General features: G+C 41.2%; 1 protein-coding gene across 11 annotated transcripts in view; it reads left to right on the top strand.

Moving 5' to 3' along the window:
• Positions 1-3778: 3778 nt before the first annotated feature.
• The window catches only part of MYT1L (myelin transcription factor 1 like), a 305889-nt gene continuing 294465 nt past the window's right edge, over positions 3779-15202 (top strand). For 3 of the 11 annotated variants that reach the window (XM_056344592.1, XM_056344598.1, XM_056344589.1), the window contains exon 1: positions 3779-4611. The gene's annotated coding sequence lies outside the window, so the exon portion shown is untranslated. The remainder of the gene's footprint in view (positions 4612-15202) is intronic. The other 8 variants (XM_056344596.1, XM_056344599.1, XM_056344593.1 and 5 more) reach the window with 4 other exon arrangements.

Genomic DNA, 15202 nt, shown 5'->3' with positions numbered 1-15202 from the left:
AGTGCTTTGTTGAGCTAAATGCTTTCGCTTATATTCTTTTTGTGCAAATAAACAACATACCCAGCTCGCAACCTCAGAATTACATTTGCCCTCACCAGCATTATTGTGCCTAGGTCTTTCCTGCCTCTGCACTGCAAAACCCCGTTTTCCGGAGTTTGAAAATAGGAACCGTTTTATTGATTGAAACTTGATCTGGAAGATCTTTTTAAGGTTTCATTATACGTATAAATTACTTTTGCATTCTTAGGTCGCAACAGTATTTTATATTCAAGTTTACAAGTTAGGCCGTTTTAAATCAATTTAAATCAAACTTCTTTAAAGTAAGGTACTTTACATAGCATTAGGGCACGATCTGCTCTACCTTGTTTGGTATTTTGACTTTTATTATCTAGAAGTTACATTGTTATCATTTAATAACTGCCAATTGCACATGCGCAGTAACTTTTTTCTTAATATCTATTCTTTCATTTGTATTCTTTATGAGCATGACACTGTACTGGAAACACACATTAAACTGTATTGTGTGAGGGATTTGCCAGGACGAGCAACTCCTGCAAATCACTAAATTAAAAATACTTTGAAGACAGTATCCTGCTAAGGGAAGGTGGGGTCTGTTAGAGAACACACTATATTTTAAAATATTTGAGTATAGTAAATGCCAATGAAACCTCTGCAGCCATTGCAATCTATGGATAAATAATAATTTACATCCAAAACTGAGAAAGTGCACTGAAACCAGAAAAGTCTGTTGCTTTTTTAACTATGCGTTTGACTTTCATGCAGTTTTTCAGTCACTGATACCATATTCTTAATAGGGTTTCCTATTTTCTTATTTCCTTTTCTTCCCATTTCTTTCTTAACCAAAATCAAAAGCCCAGTGAATAAAGTATTGTCTCTTTAGCTGCTTTAGAGAACTATACGTTTAAAGGATGTATAAAATAGGACTGTATAGGGACAGGTTTCAACAGTGACAGCCACAATATGCAGGCCAATTAAGGCTGCTCGTTAGCGGGTATATTCTTGTAATACTCCTGTCAAGCTGAAATTGTGCTCCCTTATTGACAGTAGTGGGTTCGTCTGATGCTTGAATTCTGCTTTCTGTGTTTGTCTAGTGTTTCAAGTCTCGTTAGAAACTGCCACCAGCGAGAAAGTAAAAGAAATGGAAGGTTTTCAAGCAGACTTTACCTGAAATTTGCTAATCTGGCTAACTTAACCTTCAGGAAAAATACTGTGCTCTCATTAACGCTGCTTAAACATGACCTGCATCTCCTTTTCCCCATGGATAATGCGCGTTGACGAGACACAGGCTGGGGGAGGGAGAATCCAACCCACAACATTAAACCCATACCCTAACGTCTTATGGAGGATAATTAGGCCAATGAATCACCAGTCTCCCTTTTTTTTCCACACTGGTCTTTTTGTAAATGTTTCTAATTTATGCAGTCTCCCCCCTCCCTCCCCCTTCAAGTCTCACCAATACAGGATTTATATACATTCTGCCCCGATTAAAGCAAGTATTGTTTTTGTCTCAGTGGGAGAAGCACTGGGCCATTCCTTTGTGCCATCCCGAAGGGTGGACAAGATGATGAGGGTTTTTTCCAGCTAAATCGCTTTCAAAAAGTTTGAAAAACACCTGCCACGATACGTGTGCCACATAGTCGCCTTCCCTGTTTTACTAAGGCTAGCCAGTATCTAACATGAGGAGGTTAGCTTTAGCAGAGGGAAAAGACAAGTCTTAATTTTTGAGATGCAAATACAGTTATGCAAAGATTCTGCGTGTAAACCTTACGTTAGAAGAGGATGCGATTCGTCCGTAGGGGTGTAGATACCCCTGCACGCTTACGAAGGGGTCCTCTCATCTCCAGGTGTGCGCGTGCTTCTCTGGCTACATTGATCTGGGTGGAAAAAACCCAAACTGACATGCCCTCGCTACGACACAAACATGGTAGCTCTCCTTCCCCGCTACGAGGAGGCTTTTCTCCCCGCAGACCCGCTCCCCGCCCCCCCCCGCCCCCCCTCCCCCCCCCCCCCCCCCCGCCTTGCGCGGCGCCCTCCGCGCCCCCGCTCGCACCTGCGGCCCTTCCGCGGCGCCGCTCCCGAGGGCTCCGCGCCTCGGCCTCGGGGGAGCCCTGCGAGTGCGGGGAGATGTAATCAGAGATGACAGAGAAAAATTAAGGAAAAAAAAAAAAAAGAAAAAACAAACCACGAGCGAGGTGGAGATGGGGGGCGGGGGAAGAGACACGTAAGTCCTTTTTTTGCTTTCTGAGGGAAACTCTGCGTTTTCCACCAAAAACGTGGAAGTCGTGAGGGCTCTGCTATTGTTAGTCCCTAGTCCCTTCCCCAGCAGGCTGGCTCCCCTCTGAATCCCTGTGACAAACTTCCCCCCCCCCTCCCCCAAGCCCCTCTCCTGCCATCGGAGTGCGGCCGTGGAGCTGCTGTGATGGCTCGGGATGCAGAGGGCTGGTACGCGGGAATTCGCCTTGACTTCAGACCGCAGTGCGATTCCTGGCAAGGCTAGATGGGAAGGGAATGGTAACCTCTACAGTAACCGACATGTCTGGTCTCCGCACGTCAGGCAGCGGGCTCGGGCTCAGGAGGGATTACCTCCCAGGGCTGGAGGAGGGTGTTCCTTGTGACTTTGGGGTCAGTCTCCCCCGCCTCTGTCGCGGCCAGCAGGGTCTGCCCGCCGTGCCCCGCCGGCCGCGGGGCTGCCCGCACCGAGCACCACCGCGCAGGGCGAGCCGCGGCGGGGCGGGCGGGCGGGGGGAGGGTTGCGGGAGGAGGGGGCTGCAGCAGCACAATGGCGATAAGGAGGGCAACGAAACCGCCAGGCGCGCGTGTGTGCGGGGGCGGGGGGGCACGGAGGCTGTATGTGCGCTGGCCAAGGTCCTTCCCTCCTTGCCGCACGGAGCGCAGCCGGCCTGCGGGCATGGGCGCCGAGGGCGGGCCGCGGCGGGGCAGCGCCGGGGACCCGGCGGGAGGCGCGGCGGTGCCCGGGGCAGGGGCACGGCAGGGCAGAGTCCGTGGGGGCGGCGTGCGGAGCCGTGCCAGTGCAGGGGGGTTGCCGCCGCCTCCACGTAAAGATCACAGCCTGTCACGCTGCCATCGAAATGACATTTCGGGGACGGGTTTAAACGAAGTGACTCCCCGCTGGCAAGCCGCTCCCGTCGCAGGGGCATCCGCTGCCCGGGGGCGAGCCCGGCGGGGAGGCTGCCCGGGGGTGGGCGAACGCCGGCGGAAAGCCTCTGCGACAGCGTTGCAGGGCGGTGAGGCGCCTCTTCCCAGTTCCCGCCTGTGTGACACGTTCGGTGGCGCGGTCCGGCGGGCTGCTGGGGGAAACGCCGCTCAGGGGCACACGCAAATCTGGGCCGCTTTGCGCGCGAGCCCTTGTTTACGTTTGGGCTGTTGATCGCATAAAGTTGAGCCGCGCAAGTTGCTAATGGTGGAAGGCGGCTAATCTTTTCCTCTGGAAAATAGTTCGTTTCTTTTGTTTCAAAGGGGAGGAGATGGTGTGAGCAGGTAAAAGAAGCAAGGCTTCAGCAGTCCGGCTGCTGAATTAACTCCATAAACCCTGGAGTGGTTCCCCAGCGGCCAAACAATGATGGTTTTCCATCATTATTTTCTTTTAAAGATACATTTAGAGGCCTACTTATTGCTTTCTTCTTTTTCTCTTTTGGGGGGTGGGGGGTGGGGTGTTCTACAAGGGAGACACCATTTTAACGCTAGCGGCAGCGGCAGGGGAGTATTTTGAGCGGTTTCCTCTCCTCGGCGGCTGCGGCGTTTCGGCGTTCCCCTCTATTCGGTGCAATACAGCGCCGCCGCGGCGCCCCACGCCGCCGGGGAGCCCGGCCCGGGGTGCCGGGGAGGGCGCGGAGCGCGGCCCCAGCCCTGCCCGCCCCCTGCCGCGCCGGGGGGGCTGGGCGCGCGCGGCCGCGGCGGGCAGCGGCACCCGTGCGGCGGGGCCGGGAAAATGGATGTGCGTCGCGCTGCTTAAAGGATGCGGGCTGAGGCGGGGTAAGTCAGCAATCTGCTACGGATGCTGTTCTGCTGCAGTAATGTGGTCTCTGAGGGAACCTGGGCTTGATGCATGCGACGCTGCCTAGGCTTCCTCCAGCCCGTCGCCTCGCTGCTGCTCTTAAATGGAGGTTACAGCTGATCCGTCAGCCACAGAGCCGCACGCATGCCCATCTTCTCAGCCTTCAGTGGTGGCAACTTACTAATTTCTGCCTTCGACTTCAGGCCCGTTGGTTTCCTGTCTGAAAGCCTTATTACTTTTGTCCATGTGGCAAAATAATTAGCATACAGATGAGAAGGGATCCTGCCTCTGAGCCTCAGTCGCAGGAGAAGATGTGCAGTGGAAAGTTGATTGGATGAATGGAGAACAAATGGTGGGCGTTCAAAAGCATTAGGAGAGTTTTGTTGTCGTGGAGCAGGTTTGTCAGTTTTCTGGGTGAATCTCGTAAGATGGAAGGCAGGGTGGCTGGTGCCGAGACGACTGCTTGACAGACTGTGGCCTACTTGAAGGTGCACGTTTGGACTGCATGCATAGATAATTCATTTGGACTACTTTGTTTTGCAGTTCTACGGCTTTCCCTTTGCTGTTCCCTCAAGGTAAATATGTCCTTTTATCACCGTTGTTGTTTGCAGGGCACTTTGCTGTTGTTCACAAAGTGATGGAAAGTTCAACTCTTTGGGCAGTTAATAAAGCAGTGGCTGGGTTTTGGACTTCTCCCACCCCAGCTCCTCAACACATCCTCCTGTGCATAGAGCCGGAGGAGGCTGAGCAGCTCAGGGCCCGATCCTGCTCTCCCTGAAGTCAACGGGGAGTTTGACATTGCTGCCGGTGAAAACGGGATCGAGCTCTCAGTGGTTGTTGTTTTAACAACGACTGCTGGAAATGTCAGACTCCTGCTTCCTATTTTCTAGAACAATGTGGGAAGACCTGTAAAATTAGCAACTACTGTTTCAGTGAAAGCCCAGATGTGTTTTGTTTTGGTTGCTGTGGTATTCATTTTCTGGCTGAAAGGCAAAAAATGCTTATTTAACACAAATTCACTGGTAATGCTAAAACCTGAAGTTATTGATTGACAAATTACTAGTGATTCTCTCAGCTCCAAATATCTTGGTATGTGTCTTTATAAAGGCTTCCTTATTGAAAGGAGAAAACAAAAGAAGAAAATAAACAAGCTATCTTTGAATTACATATTTTTTTGTCAGATAATAAATAACACTGAGTCAGACTGGAATCCCACTTCTTGAACAGAGCATCCGTTGATAGGCATTTCTTATATAATTCTGATGCTGTGTATAAAATATGGGGAGGCTTTAACATTTAGTTACATTTGCTTTTTTTCTTGCAGTCATTTAGGAATATTTTAATCCAATTCTAATGATTCTTTATCTCCTTAAAAATGGTGATGTTCATTTTTAACTGACCTAATTTTGAAACTGCAGTTAAGGTTGCGGTTAAGTAGAAATTATTATCCTTTAATTGTCTTTACATAGTTCTTGTGACTATTGTAGAACAGTTTAATGAATGATTTGCTTTAATTGGAGAGGTGTGGGGTTTCTGTTGCCTTTAATTATGTTGCTTTGGAGAACAACAGCATACAGTTCTGAATGATATTTAGTTTTTACCTCTTTTTATTATTTGACATTTCAGTTTTGTGTGATAGGTTATTTTCAAAAATTACCAAACAAATAAAAGTCTTTGTCATGTCACTCTGCAAACAAACAAAAAAAAATTGGAACAAACTGTTAACCCTTAGTAGGCAGTTAGCAGGTACTCCTCATGATTTATCAAGGTTCTTCAAGTTTGGAATCATAAGGTTAAACTTGGTTGCTGTGGTGTAGCCTGGTGAATATATATGTTCATACTTGTTTGCAATTATGACACATCTAAAATCAATTGAGATGGCAACATAACACTCCTAACATTAGAAATGCGGAGTGATGTAAGACTGTATGCAATAAACCAGGATTTTTCACTGGGAAAAAAACCAGTAATGATTATATTTTTCTAAAAACTACATTGATTTATTAAGTGAAACAAAGAGAAGAGTAAATGATTACAATGAGTAAATGCAGAATTCGGTACATTTTAAGCTAATCTAAGAGTCGATTCAATTTTGTATGTATTTTACAGCCTGAACTTTCTGGAGAGCGAATGTGTTGTGTGTGGTGTCGTGTTGTGTGTCGTGTCCCCGTCTGTCGTCCCCCTCCCCCCCCCCCCCCCCCATTTTAACCAACAAGGGCAATAGTTAAAAATACTAAACATTTGCAGTGGTTTCTTTGTTTTAGATTCCAATACGCAGTTATATGCCCACATTTTCAAAAGGGCATCAGTTTTGTCGTAGTAGTTTTTAGTGCATAGTATGACTTTGTTGTTTTACTCTACAGTCTTGTATCTTACATATTACAGAAATGATCAACTGTGTGTTTGGAGACAAAGACAATTAAGAAAGAGGAGATACTTCAATGTATTCAGAGGTGTATTATTTCTCCAGATATGTTAAGGACCATTTCTGAAAATTTCCTGTTTTCTGCTTTTTTCTATTTTGTTTAATTTTTGTGTTGAGGAGATGATTAGGATATGCAAAGAAGTATTTAATTACTTACACATACATGCATACACACATGTGGCAATTTATTAGCTAGGTATAGAAACTTTGCTGTATGAATGGCAAAAAAGGTACTGTTTTGAAAACTGTTCTTCTGCAGCAGTCAGGCTTTTATGTGGACTCCAAAAGAATGAAAATGTAATTCCTATTCATCAGCATTTCCATGGGAAATCAGGGGCATTTCTTTTTAAGTGCATCATACAAACACACTGATAAAAGAAAGTTCTCTGTGTTAGAACTTATTTCTTGATCAACTCTGAATACAGTCATTGTTTTGTTGAGACATTCAGTGGTGGAAAAGTACTTTGGTATTAAATACATATACAACACTGAATATCCTTATGGAAGTAATGAATTTAATATCAATTTGCCTGAACTTGACAAATGTTTGCATCATGTTGATCAACTTTCAATAAAGATGTGAAGTTCTTGATAGTATACTACAAGAAAACTTTATGGCTGTAGATTACTTACTGACCTTTTCTTTCTCATAATAGGAGTGATGAGAAATCCTAGTAAGATTATCAGTGATTTATTAAACAGAAGTGTAGCTGGATTTCTATGGAATGAAAATGGGTGCAGACCAAATAGCATCATCTGCTCCACGGGTCCTAGATTAAAAAGTCACAAGGAGAGCAAATCAAAGCTTTTGTAGGCTGTTGACAAAGATTATCTCTTTAGAATCCTTCACAGTATTTTGCTTTGATTAGAACCACTCTGCCTATTTTAGCCATAGAGGAAAAAGCAGCAAAACGTAATGAAACTGAAATGAAGGGAGAATGTCTTGTGTTGGGAGGGGGAGTATGATGTGGAGACAGACAGACAAAAACCACAGTAGGATTTTTGATCCTTTAAAAGGGATCATACTTTTAGTCAGGAAAACAGTAAACATTATTATGAGATCGGATTTAAAACTGGATCTCAGATCAGATTTGCAGTGTATATACTGGTTCAATATGTTTGCACTGAAGCTGCAGATGCGGAACACCATCACTAAGTAATGAAACTAGCCAACTTGGTTGTGGAAATAACCAAGGCTGCAGGGCGCCCCATAATGATCCATCAAATCAGGTTTGGTATAGAGCTGTCTGGTGTGTTGTAAACGTTAAGAAATCAATGTTGCATCTGCCAGTAGACTCTTTGGTTTGCTGAAACTCCTACCTGCCTAATGCATCAGGGCAATTGGTTTCAGAAACCAGTTTACTTCAGGATAAATTTTATGTATCTTAAGGTCCATCATATCCAAATTGTTTATAGCTCTGCACCAGGCAAACACATAAACATCTGTAAGATCACAGATTGTCAACCAAACTAGCACTGAGGTCTATTATTTTGTGAAGTATTAAAAGTCTGTATCTCTCATACCTTATGTCAGCATGGCATTTTTTAATCAGGAAGTTGATTAAAAAGGGCATGGTATATTATGAATGCATGTTCACTTGGCATAACATCAGCTATTTCAGTCTGAATCCAGCAAGTGCTGTCCATGACTAGGTGCAGTGGTGAAGAGAATCAGTGCAAAGAAGCAATTAAAAAAATATTTTCATTGTAGGTTTAAAGAGGGCTGCTGTTTTGTTCCTAGTTTGCATGAGCCTGCTCCTGACCCCAAAGGAAAGAGCAATGAGCTTTGGATCAGGCCTGCAATGTCTTTTTATAAAGTGATTGGCCAAACATATTTCTTATATGGCTCTGGTGAAATCAAAAGAAAACATCTCACTTTCTCCTGTTTTTGTAATTAATAAGATTGTTTACAGACAGAATGTAAGGGAGAGTATAGGTACCATTCAAAAGAGCCTTTAGACTGCTCACTGAATGGCTAATTTTTTCCAGACTTTCTGGTGATGTCGTCGCCTCCCCCAGCCCCCGTCCCCTCCGCCCCCCCCCGCCCCCCCCCCCCCCCCCAGCAGAAATGGTGATACTGGAAAGACGTAATGCCACAATATTTATATTGCATATCAATAGCTTGCTTTATTTTTCAAAGGGAAATTCCCTTTTCTTCTACTGTCTCTAGCCAATACTGGAGTATATTACCAGGGGAATAAAATTTTATGCCTAATTTTAGTGTTCCTCTGCCTAATGTGGTGTGAATAAGTACCATGTTAGAGCATTTAACCTAGTCCATCTTTGTCACTTCCTGAACAGTTCCTCGGTTCAAAAAAAAGAGTCAAAATGCTGAAAGAGAAGATAACCAAGGTTTGTTATGAGGATAAACTGTAGAGATTGCTTGTTCTTTCTCTTGAACTAGATGCTCTGGCATTCCTTCCAGTGCTGCAGCAGGGCATTCTTTTGCGTAAGGAATACCCTTGAAAGGGTTTCCCCAGGCTTCTTGTGATACTGTGAATCAGTGGCTCATACCTTTATTTCTTATCTGCTTCCCCAGAATTAGTTGTTAAATCAAACATCTTAATTTTCAGTGCTGGCAATTTGTTTTAGTAACATTTTCAGAAATACCTCTGAAATTTCCTCTGAAAAGGCCCATGTTTAAATATGAAACTATGTTTATAACAACTTTGCATACACTGTGGCTGTCATGACCCCTGCATAAATATTCAGGATTTTTTTGGGGTATGTACGTATTTAGGAAGAAATAAAACTGTTGTGTCATAGAAAATTGTAAGGTTGAGTGCAGGGCTTTTTATTTTCTGTGTATCTTGATAGTGCTCTTGGTATGTCTAAGACATGTTGTTAGGAATTCAGAATGGTATTTCTGCAGTGTCTTGGTTATGCAGCATAGTTTGATTTTAAAATCCACAAAACCAAACTCCTTGGGCTTGAAGTTGACACTACAAAGTAATGCTTGTGTTTTTTCAGCACGTGTACACACAAAGTCCATTCTGGGTCATACTAGGAAACATCTAGAGTTTATACAGGTCAAGTTAAACTAATCTTCACACACAGAGAAAGGTGTCTGTTCTAGCAGTATAAGATGCCTGCACAGGTGATGTGTTACTTATTTACCAAGAGAAACAAAGTTAGGAAGTTCATAAAAAATTTCATAATCCTCTGACCTGTTGGATATGACCAATCTGCTCCCAAACTGTTAGTTTTCAACAAATGCCAGATTTCATCGCTTCCAGTGATGAAATTTTTTTTCTCTCAACCTTCTGAAATACTCTGTATGTTTGGATCTGCCTGAGCTTAAGGGCATTACTCTGTATGGAGATACTGGACCTCCATATTCCAGGAAAGCAGAATACTTCAGTCCTGAGGGATAGTAGGCTCAGGGCAGGCTGCATCATTCTCGTAAAAACTAAGGTGATTTTTGGACATTGCAAGTAAAAGATGCAGAGGCTGTGATGAGAGGAATGAGTAACAACGTCATGGCAGGGAACAAGAATCAAACATTCAGTTTTAATTGGAAACTGCCAGTGGAAAAACTGAGGTTCTATTGACCAATATACAGAATTTGATGCTAAAGAAAATTAGAACTCTGTGACCATCAAACATATGACCTCAGAAAAGAGAAGAAAAGGAACCTCAGAAATGGATATGGACAACAAGCTTGTTGAAAAGTGGTACACAGAAGAGTCAAGAGGTGTACTTGGATGAAAGTCAGGAGTACTTCATGAACCCCAAGACCAGCTGGAAAAGCAAAGGAAGCTCAGGTAGGTTTATTTGCATATGCTACTTCTGCTAGTCTGTTTTTTCTATTTCTTTTTTTTTCTATTTCTTTTTTTTTCTATTTCTTTTTTTTTCTATTTCTTTTTTTTTCTATTTCTTTTTTTTTCTATTTCTTTTTTTCTATTTCTTTTTTTTTCTATTTCTTTTTTTTTCTATTTCTTTTTTTCTATTTCTTTTTTTCTATTTCTTTTTTTTTCTATTTCTTTTTTTTTCTATTTCTTTTTTTTTCTATTTCTTATTTTTCTATTTCTTATTTTTCTATTTCTTTTTTTTCTATTTCTTTTTTTTCTATTTCTTTTTTTTCTATTTCTTTTTTTTCTATTTCTTTTTTTTTCTATTTCTTTTTTTTTCTATTTCTTTTTTTTTCTATTTCTTTTTTTTTCTATTTCTTTTTTTTTCTATTTCTTTTTTTTTCTATTTCTTTTTTTTTCTATTTTTATTTTTTTTAAAAAACCCCTTTGTTTCACAGCCTTAAGAACTCATCTTTTCACTTCTTCCATCCCTGTCTTAGAATAATGTCTAATTATAAGGGGAAAGGGAACAAAGAAAATGCCTTTCAAATAGCCAGTTTATTTGGACAACACTCCTCTATGTACTGTCAATCATAAGTTGTTTTTTTTTTTAAAGGAATAGACCACACCCAGTATTCATAAATGTGTGCTAAATATTCATAAATATATGTGGGCATGTAGAATCTCTGTGACTAAATATCAGTTCTTCACATGCAGGGGCAAAACCAATGGCACTGAAACAGATACCTTAGTATGCTATTAAACAGATGGGAAACATAAGACTGTTTGCAAGCAGTCTTGTAACTGGTCGCCAAAACTGTATTGTCTGAATAAAATGTAGACAAGTAGTATGAACCTTCATACATGCAGTCCCTTGCTTTCTGAGAGGAAACCAGATTCAAAATATTTACTTTTTTTACTCAGGGGAAGAGAGACATTTTTTGGTGGTTCAGAGAACCTGCTCACTGAATTAAAGAATATCAGCTGTCCAGTTCCATTCACAGATTTTCAGGCTGATCTTTGCATGAACATCCCCTTTTTGCCTTCAGGACACTGTCATAATTTTTCAGCATGTATTCTTTAAATTTTGAGAGTGTCTGGGAAGGCCTGTTTTACTTCTGTTTTTACAGCGTGTTACTTGCCTCACCTTTATCAGCTCTGGGGAAGTGCTTGTTGCAAAAAGGCTGGTAACATGTCTGGGTGAACTCCAGTGGCTCTGAAGAACCTTCTCAGGGGTCTCTGCACTTTATGAACAGGTCATTGCCTGTTCAGCCATAGTTACGGCCATGTTTTTACAGCTAGTATATGTGGTAGTCCATACCCTGTATGCTAACTCTTCAAAAGGTGATAGACTTAAATTAGTCATCATTGACACAGAGTTGCTGAACTGCCAGCCACAAGGCTGACCCATTTAGTATTTTATGAGAAAAATGTATGTGCGAAAAGGATAGAGATTTTTATCTATGACCTTTCCAATCTAACAATGCCTTTTTTGTTTTGTTGTTCCTTATCAGTGACCTTGGCTGAGAAGGAGCAGATGATGATTAGAAGAAAGAAAAGAAAAAAAAGGGTAGATGTTTTCCATAGGTCTGTTTAACCTTTGTGACACAAGACACTGGAGAGAAGGCACACTTGAATAGTTACCTTGAAGACCAAGCATCCTGATTTAGCAAATGTGGGCAATGCAAAGCAGTATGGAGCAAAACACCCAGTCATTTCACTGCAGCAGCCGCTGTACTTCATAGACAGCTCTGTGGAGCAGGTCTTCTCCCATATATACCTTTTTTCTTTGGCTCCTGCCTGCCCAAGAGCCAGCACAGATTGCCACAGTGTTAATTCCAGCCAACTCCAGTGGGAAATAAGGGCATATGACAAGAGGGCACATATGTTAATGACTCATTCACCCTGCACTTCTTATTTGTCATTTTATATGATGTTTGTTACAGTTAATAAATTTTTATTTTGTGAAAACTGTGATGTATTTGTTATGTTTAAAGCACTGATATGCAACAACCTTTTCCTATACCTGCGCTTCTTGCCAAATTCAGTAAAATGTGGTTAACTTGAAATTCAATTTCTTAGCAGTCATAAGTATGGCTTACTCAAAGAGCAGAATAAGCAGATTCAAAGCAGTACTGCCAATAACACAGAGTATGCTTCTGAGGCTTCCAGAAATTGTATTCTGATTGACTCCTATAATTGCTCTTTTGTGTTTAGAATCACCAGTCTTTCTACTCTCAGTGAAAGCATCTTCATATTTGTTTTTAGAGGTGTTTTTAATTTACAAAATATCCATCAGAAGCCACTGAGCAATTCCTGTAGCTTTGTTTCCAGATTCCAGGTAAATCACTTAAGGAAGTAGGAAAGAAGAGATAAAGCAGCTTTTTCAGCATTACAATTAATCAAGTAACTATCTTTATAAATATTGTGGTCTAGAGAACTGTCTTTGTGTTTCTGTATTGCAAAAGGATTCTTAAAAATGTGAGCTCTACATATATTTCATAATTGCATAGAAGTTAGTGAGCCATCATTACTTCATGCAACTACTGAAATGTCTCACTTGTGTTTATGTACTTGGAAGTTAAGAGAAGCGGAAATGAGAAACCTTGCTTACTAATTATCTTGCTTTCCTATACTTCGCAAGAGTCACAGTTCTTACACATGTTCACTGTGGATTTGTCAACACCAAGTTGCTGACCACTAATAGTGTCAGGGTTTACAGGTTCCCAGAGCCAGTATGCCACTAGTTTCTCAGGGTATAAATGCTTTTGATTTGGAGGCATTTTCATCATAAGGTTGATACAAACTAAGCACACAATTAAGGGAATTGGAATTACAATCTTCTGTATCAAAAAGCTTTGCTTCTGCTATTGACCATGCTAGATTTGCACCCTGATTTTTTCCAAGGGGTAAATATCATTATTTTTGCTGTGTTTAACCAGTTGGGGAATACTTGTACTTAATATCAAGTTTAATTTTCTGCCTCCATCATCTACTTCTCAATTTTCTTTCTTGAAAAATTGCTGCTAAAATTGAAACTCTGCACATTCAGGGAAAACAGGTACTAGCCAATGATAGAGATGTTAGAACACCACTGATTTGTTTCATATATCTTTCTAATCTTGTTAGAGACTGAATATGGAAAACTGGAAGCATGAAAATGGGGAAACAAAGGAAGAACCAGGGGCTCTTGGGGGCGGGGGAAAGGACAAAGAAAACAGGAATTGGGCGAAGCTGAGCCTAAACTCTTAAATTTCCTTAGGTAGAGTTTTGGGGTACCACAGTGCATTACCAAGTATTTCCCCCAGAATATCTGCAAATTGCATTAAGTATCCTGAATTTTGAAATGCTTCTTTCTAGTAGAGTCATTTATGTAGAACACTGTATTTGTGTGGGCCTTCATAAGTGCCTTTATAGAGTTCAAGGAGCACATGCATGATGCTCTTAGTCGTATGATTTAGTTTAAGGTAGTCCTGTGAGGAGCAGGTTGGACTTGATGATCCTTATTGGGTACCTTCCAACTTGAGGTATTATATGGTTCTACGATTCAAGATAGCATGAGTACTAGACAAACTGCATTCCCAAGAGCTGTTGAGTGACACAACTGTTACTGGGAAAGGTTGCTGCTGTAGGCTGGACTTTAATATAATTTGCTATAGGAGGAATAGAGGCCTTTTCTTATTTATCTGTAGTATTTTGATGCAAGTAAGTCAGGAGATTCCACCTGTCCTTCATTTTGACCAGCTGAGGGGTGAAGAGAAAAAAATTGAGGACTGGAAACTGAAAAATCCAGATCAATAGCTTTTCTGACAAATTTATCGTTGATACATATTATAACTTATCATATATGAGAATTACAGATTTCAAATCATAGCTTAATGTTTTTAAAGAAAAAATTTTGACCTCACTGTTAACTGTAACCCTAAAATGACTAAAAAATGTCTCAGTTAGTGTTCACACATACAGTTAACTGTTATTTTTCTGCTGAAACATCAAAATGTTAAAGCCATGGTAACAGCAAAAACAATTTGCCAGACAGCTATATTAGTACAAGGAGACAATACATTTGCATGGCTACGTTTACAGAGCCAGTGGCCTAATCCTGTTCCACTGAAGTAATTGAGAATTTCTTCAGGGGAGGAATGCATTTTGTATTAGTTTCTAGGTTTTTCAGCTGTTAACTTACTTTTCCAGTACAGCTTTCAAAGCAATTAAATTTAAAATATAATTCTTCAACCATGCTTTATCAATTGAATTCTTGATTGCTTTATCATTTTACCTAAAGGTCTGAATACTAAATTTGCATTTGGCATATCGTTGCTGTAAGTAATTTCTTGATCAATCATTACCTTGGTTGTGGCGAGCTTAAAAACAAATCTTCCCCAAGAGGTATCACACCCATGATGTAAGCCAAGAAGTATTTTACTGTCCTCTCCAGAGGCAGGTTGCTGCACCTGTTTACAGGTAGCCTGAACCATTAATGATCAAAACAGTACCGAACTGAAAGGCATAGGATATCTGTATTAATCAACCCTTCTCTTTACTAAGAAGTGTATAACTAATACGTTCATGATTATTTGTGGTAAGATCCTGACTGCTTCTGGAAAATAATTTTTTAAATATATTCAGCTGTTGCCTCTTTTCCTTCATCTTCCTTGAAGCTCTTTTGCTTGCCTTGAACTGTGCACAGAGATTTTACTTAAAAAATTATAAAAATCCCATGCAAATGAAGAGCATGCAACTTCTTAAAGTACATGAACTCTTACAGGGAGCATACAAGAGATACAGGATAAGTTTGAATGTATTGCTGCAAATCTTGAGAACCAACTACATTATATATTAATAATTGTATGTCTGCCAGGAATATTGGGAGGAATCCTATGCTTTAGAAAGCAAGATGTTTGTTTATAGACAGAACATAGCAGAATAGAATCCTGATTCTTGTATGAC

Source organism: Falco biarmicus, chromosome 6 (assembly GCF_023638135.1).
Source record: "Falco biarmicus isolate bFalBia1 chromosome 6, bFalBia1.pri, whole genome shotgun sequence".
Taxonomy (NCBI): domain Eukaryota; kingdom Metazoa; phylum Chordata; class Aves; order Falconiformes; family Falconidae; genus Falco; species Falco biarmicus.
Note: the sequence above shows the minus strand (reverse complement) of the source record. Positions and strands in the feature narration are given on the sequence as shown.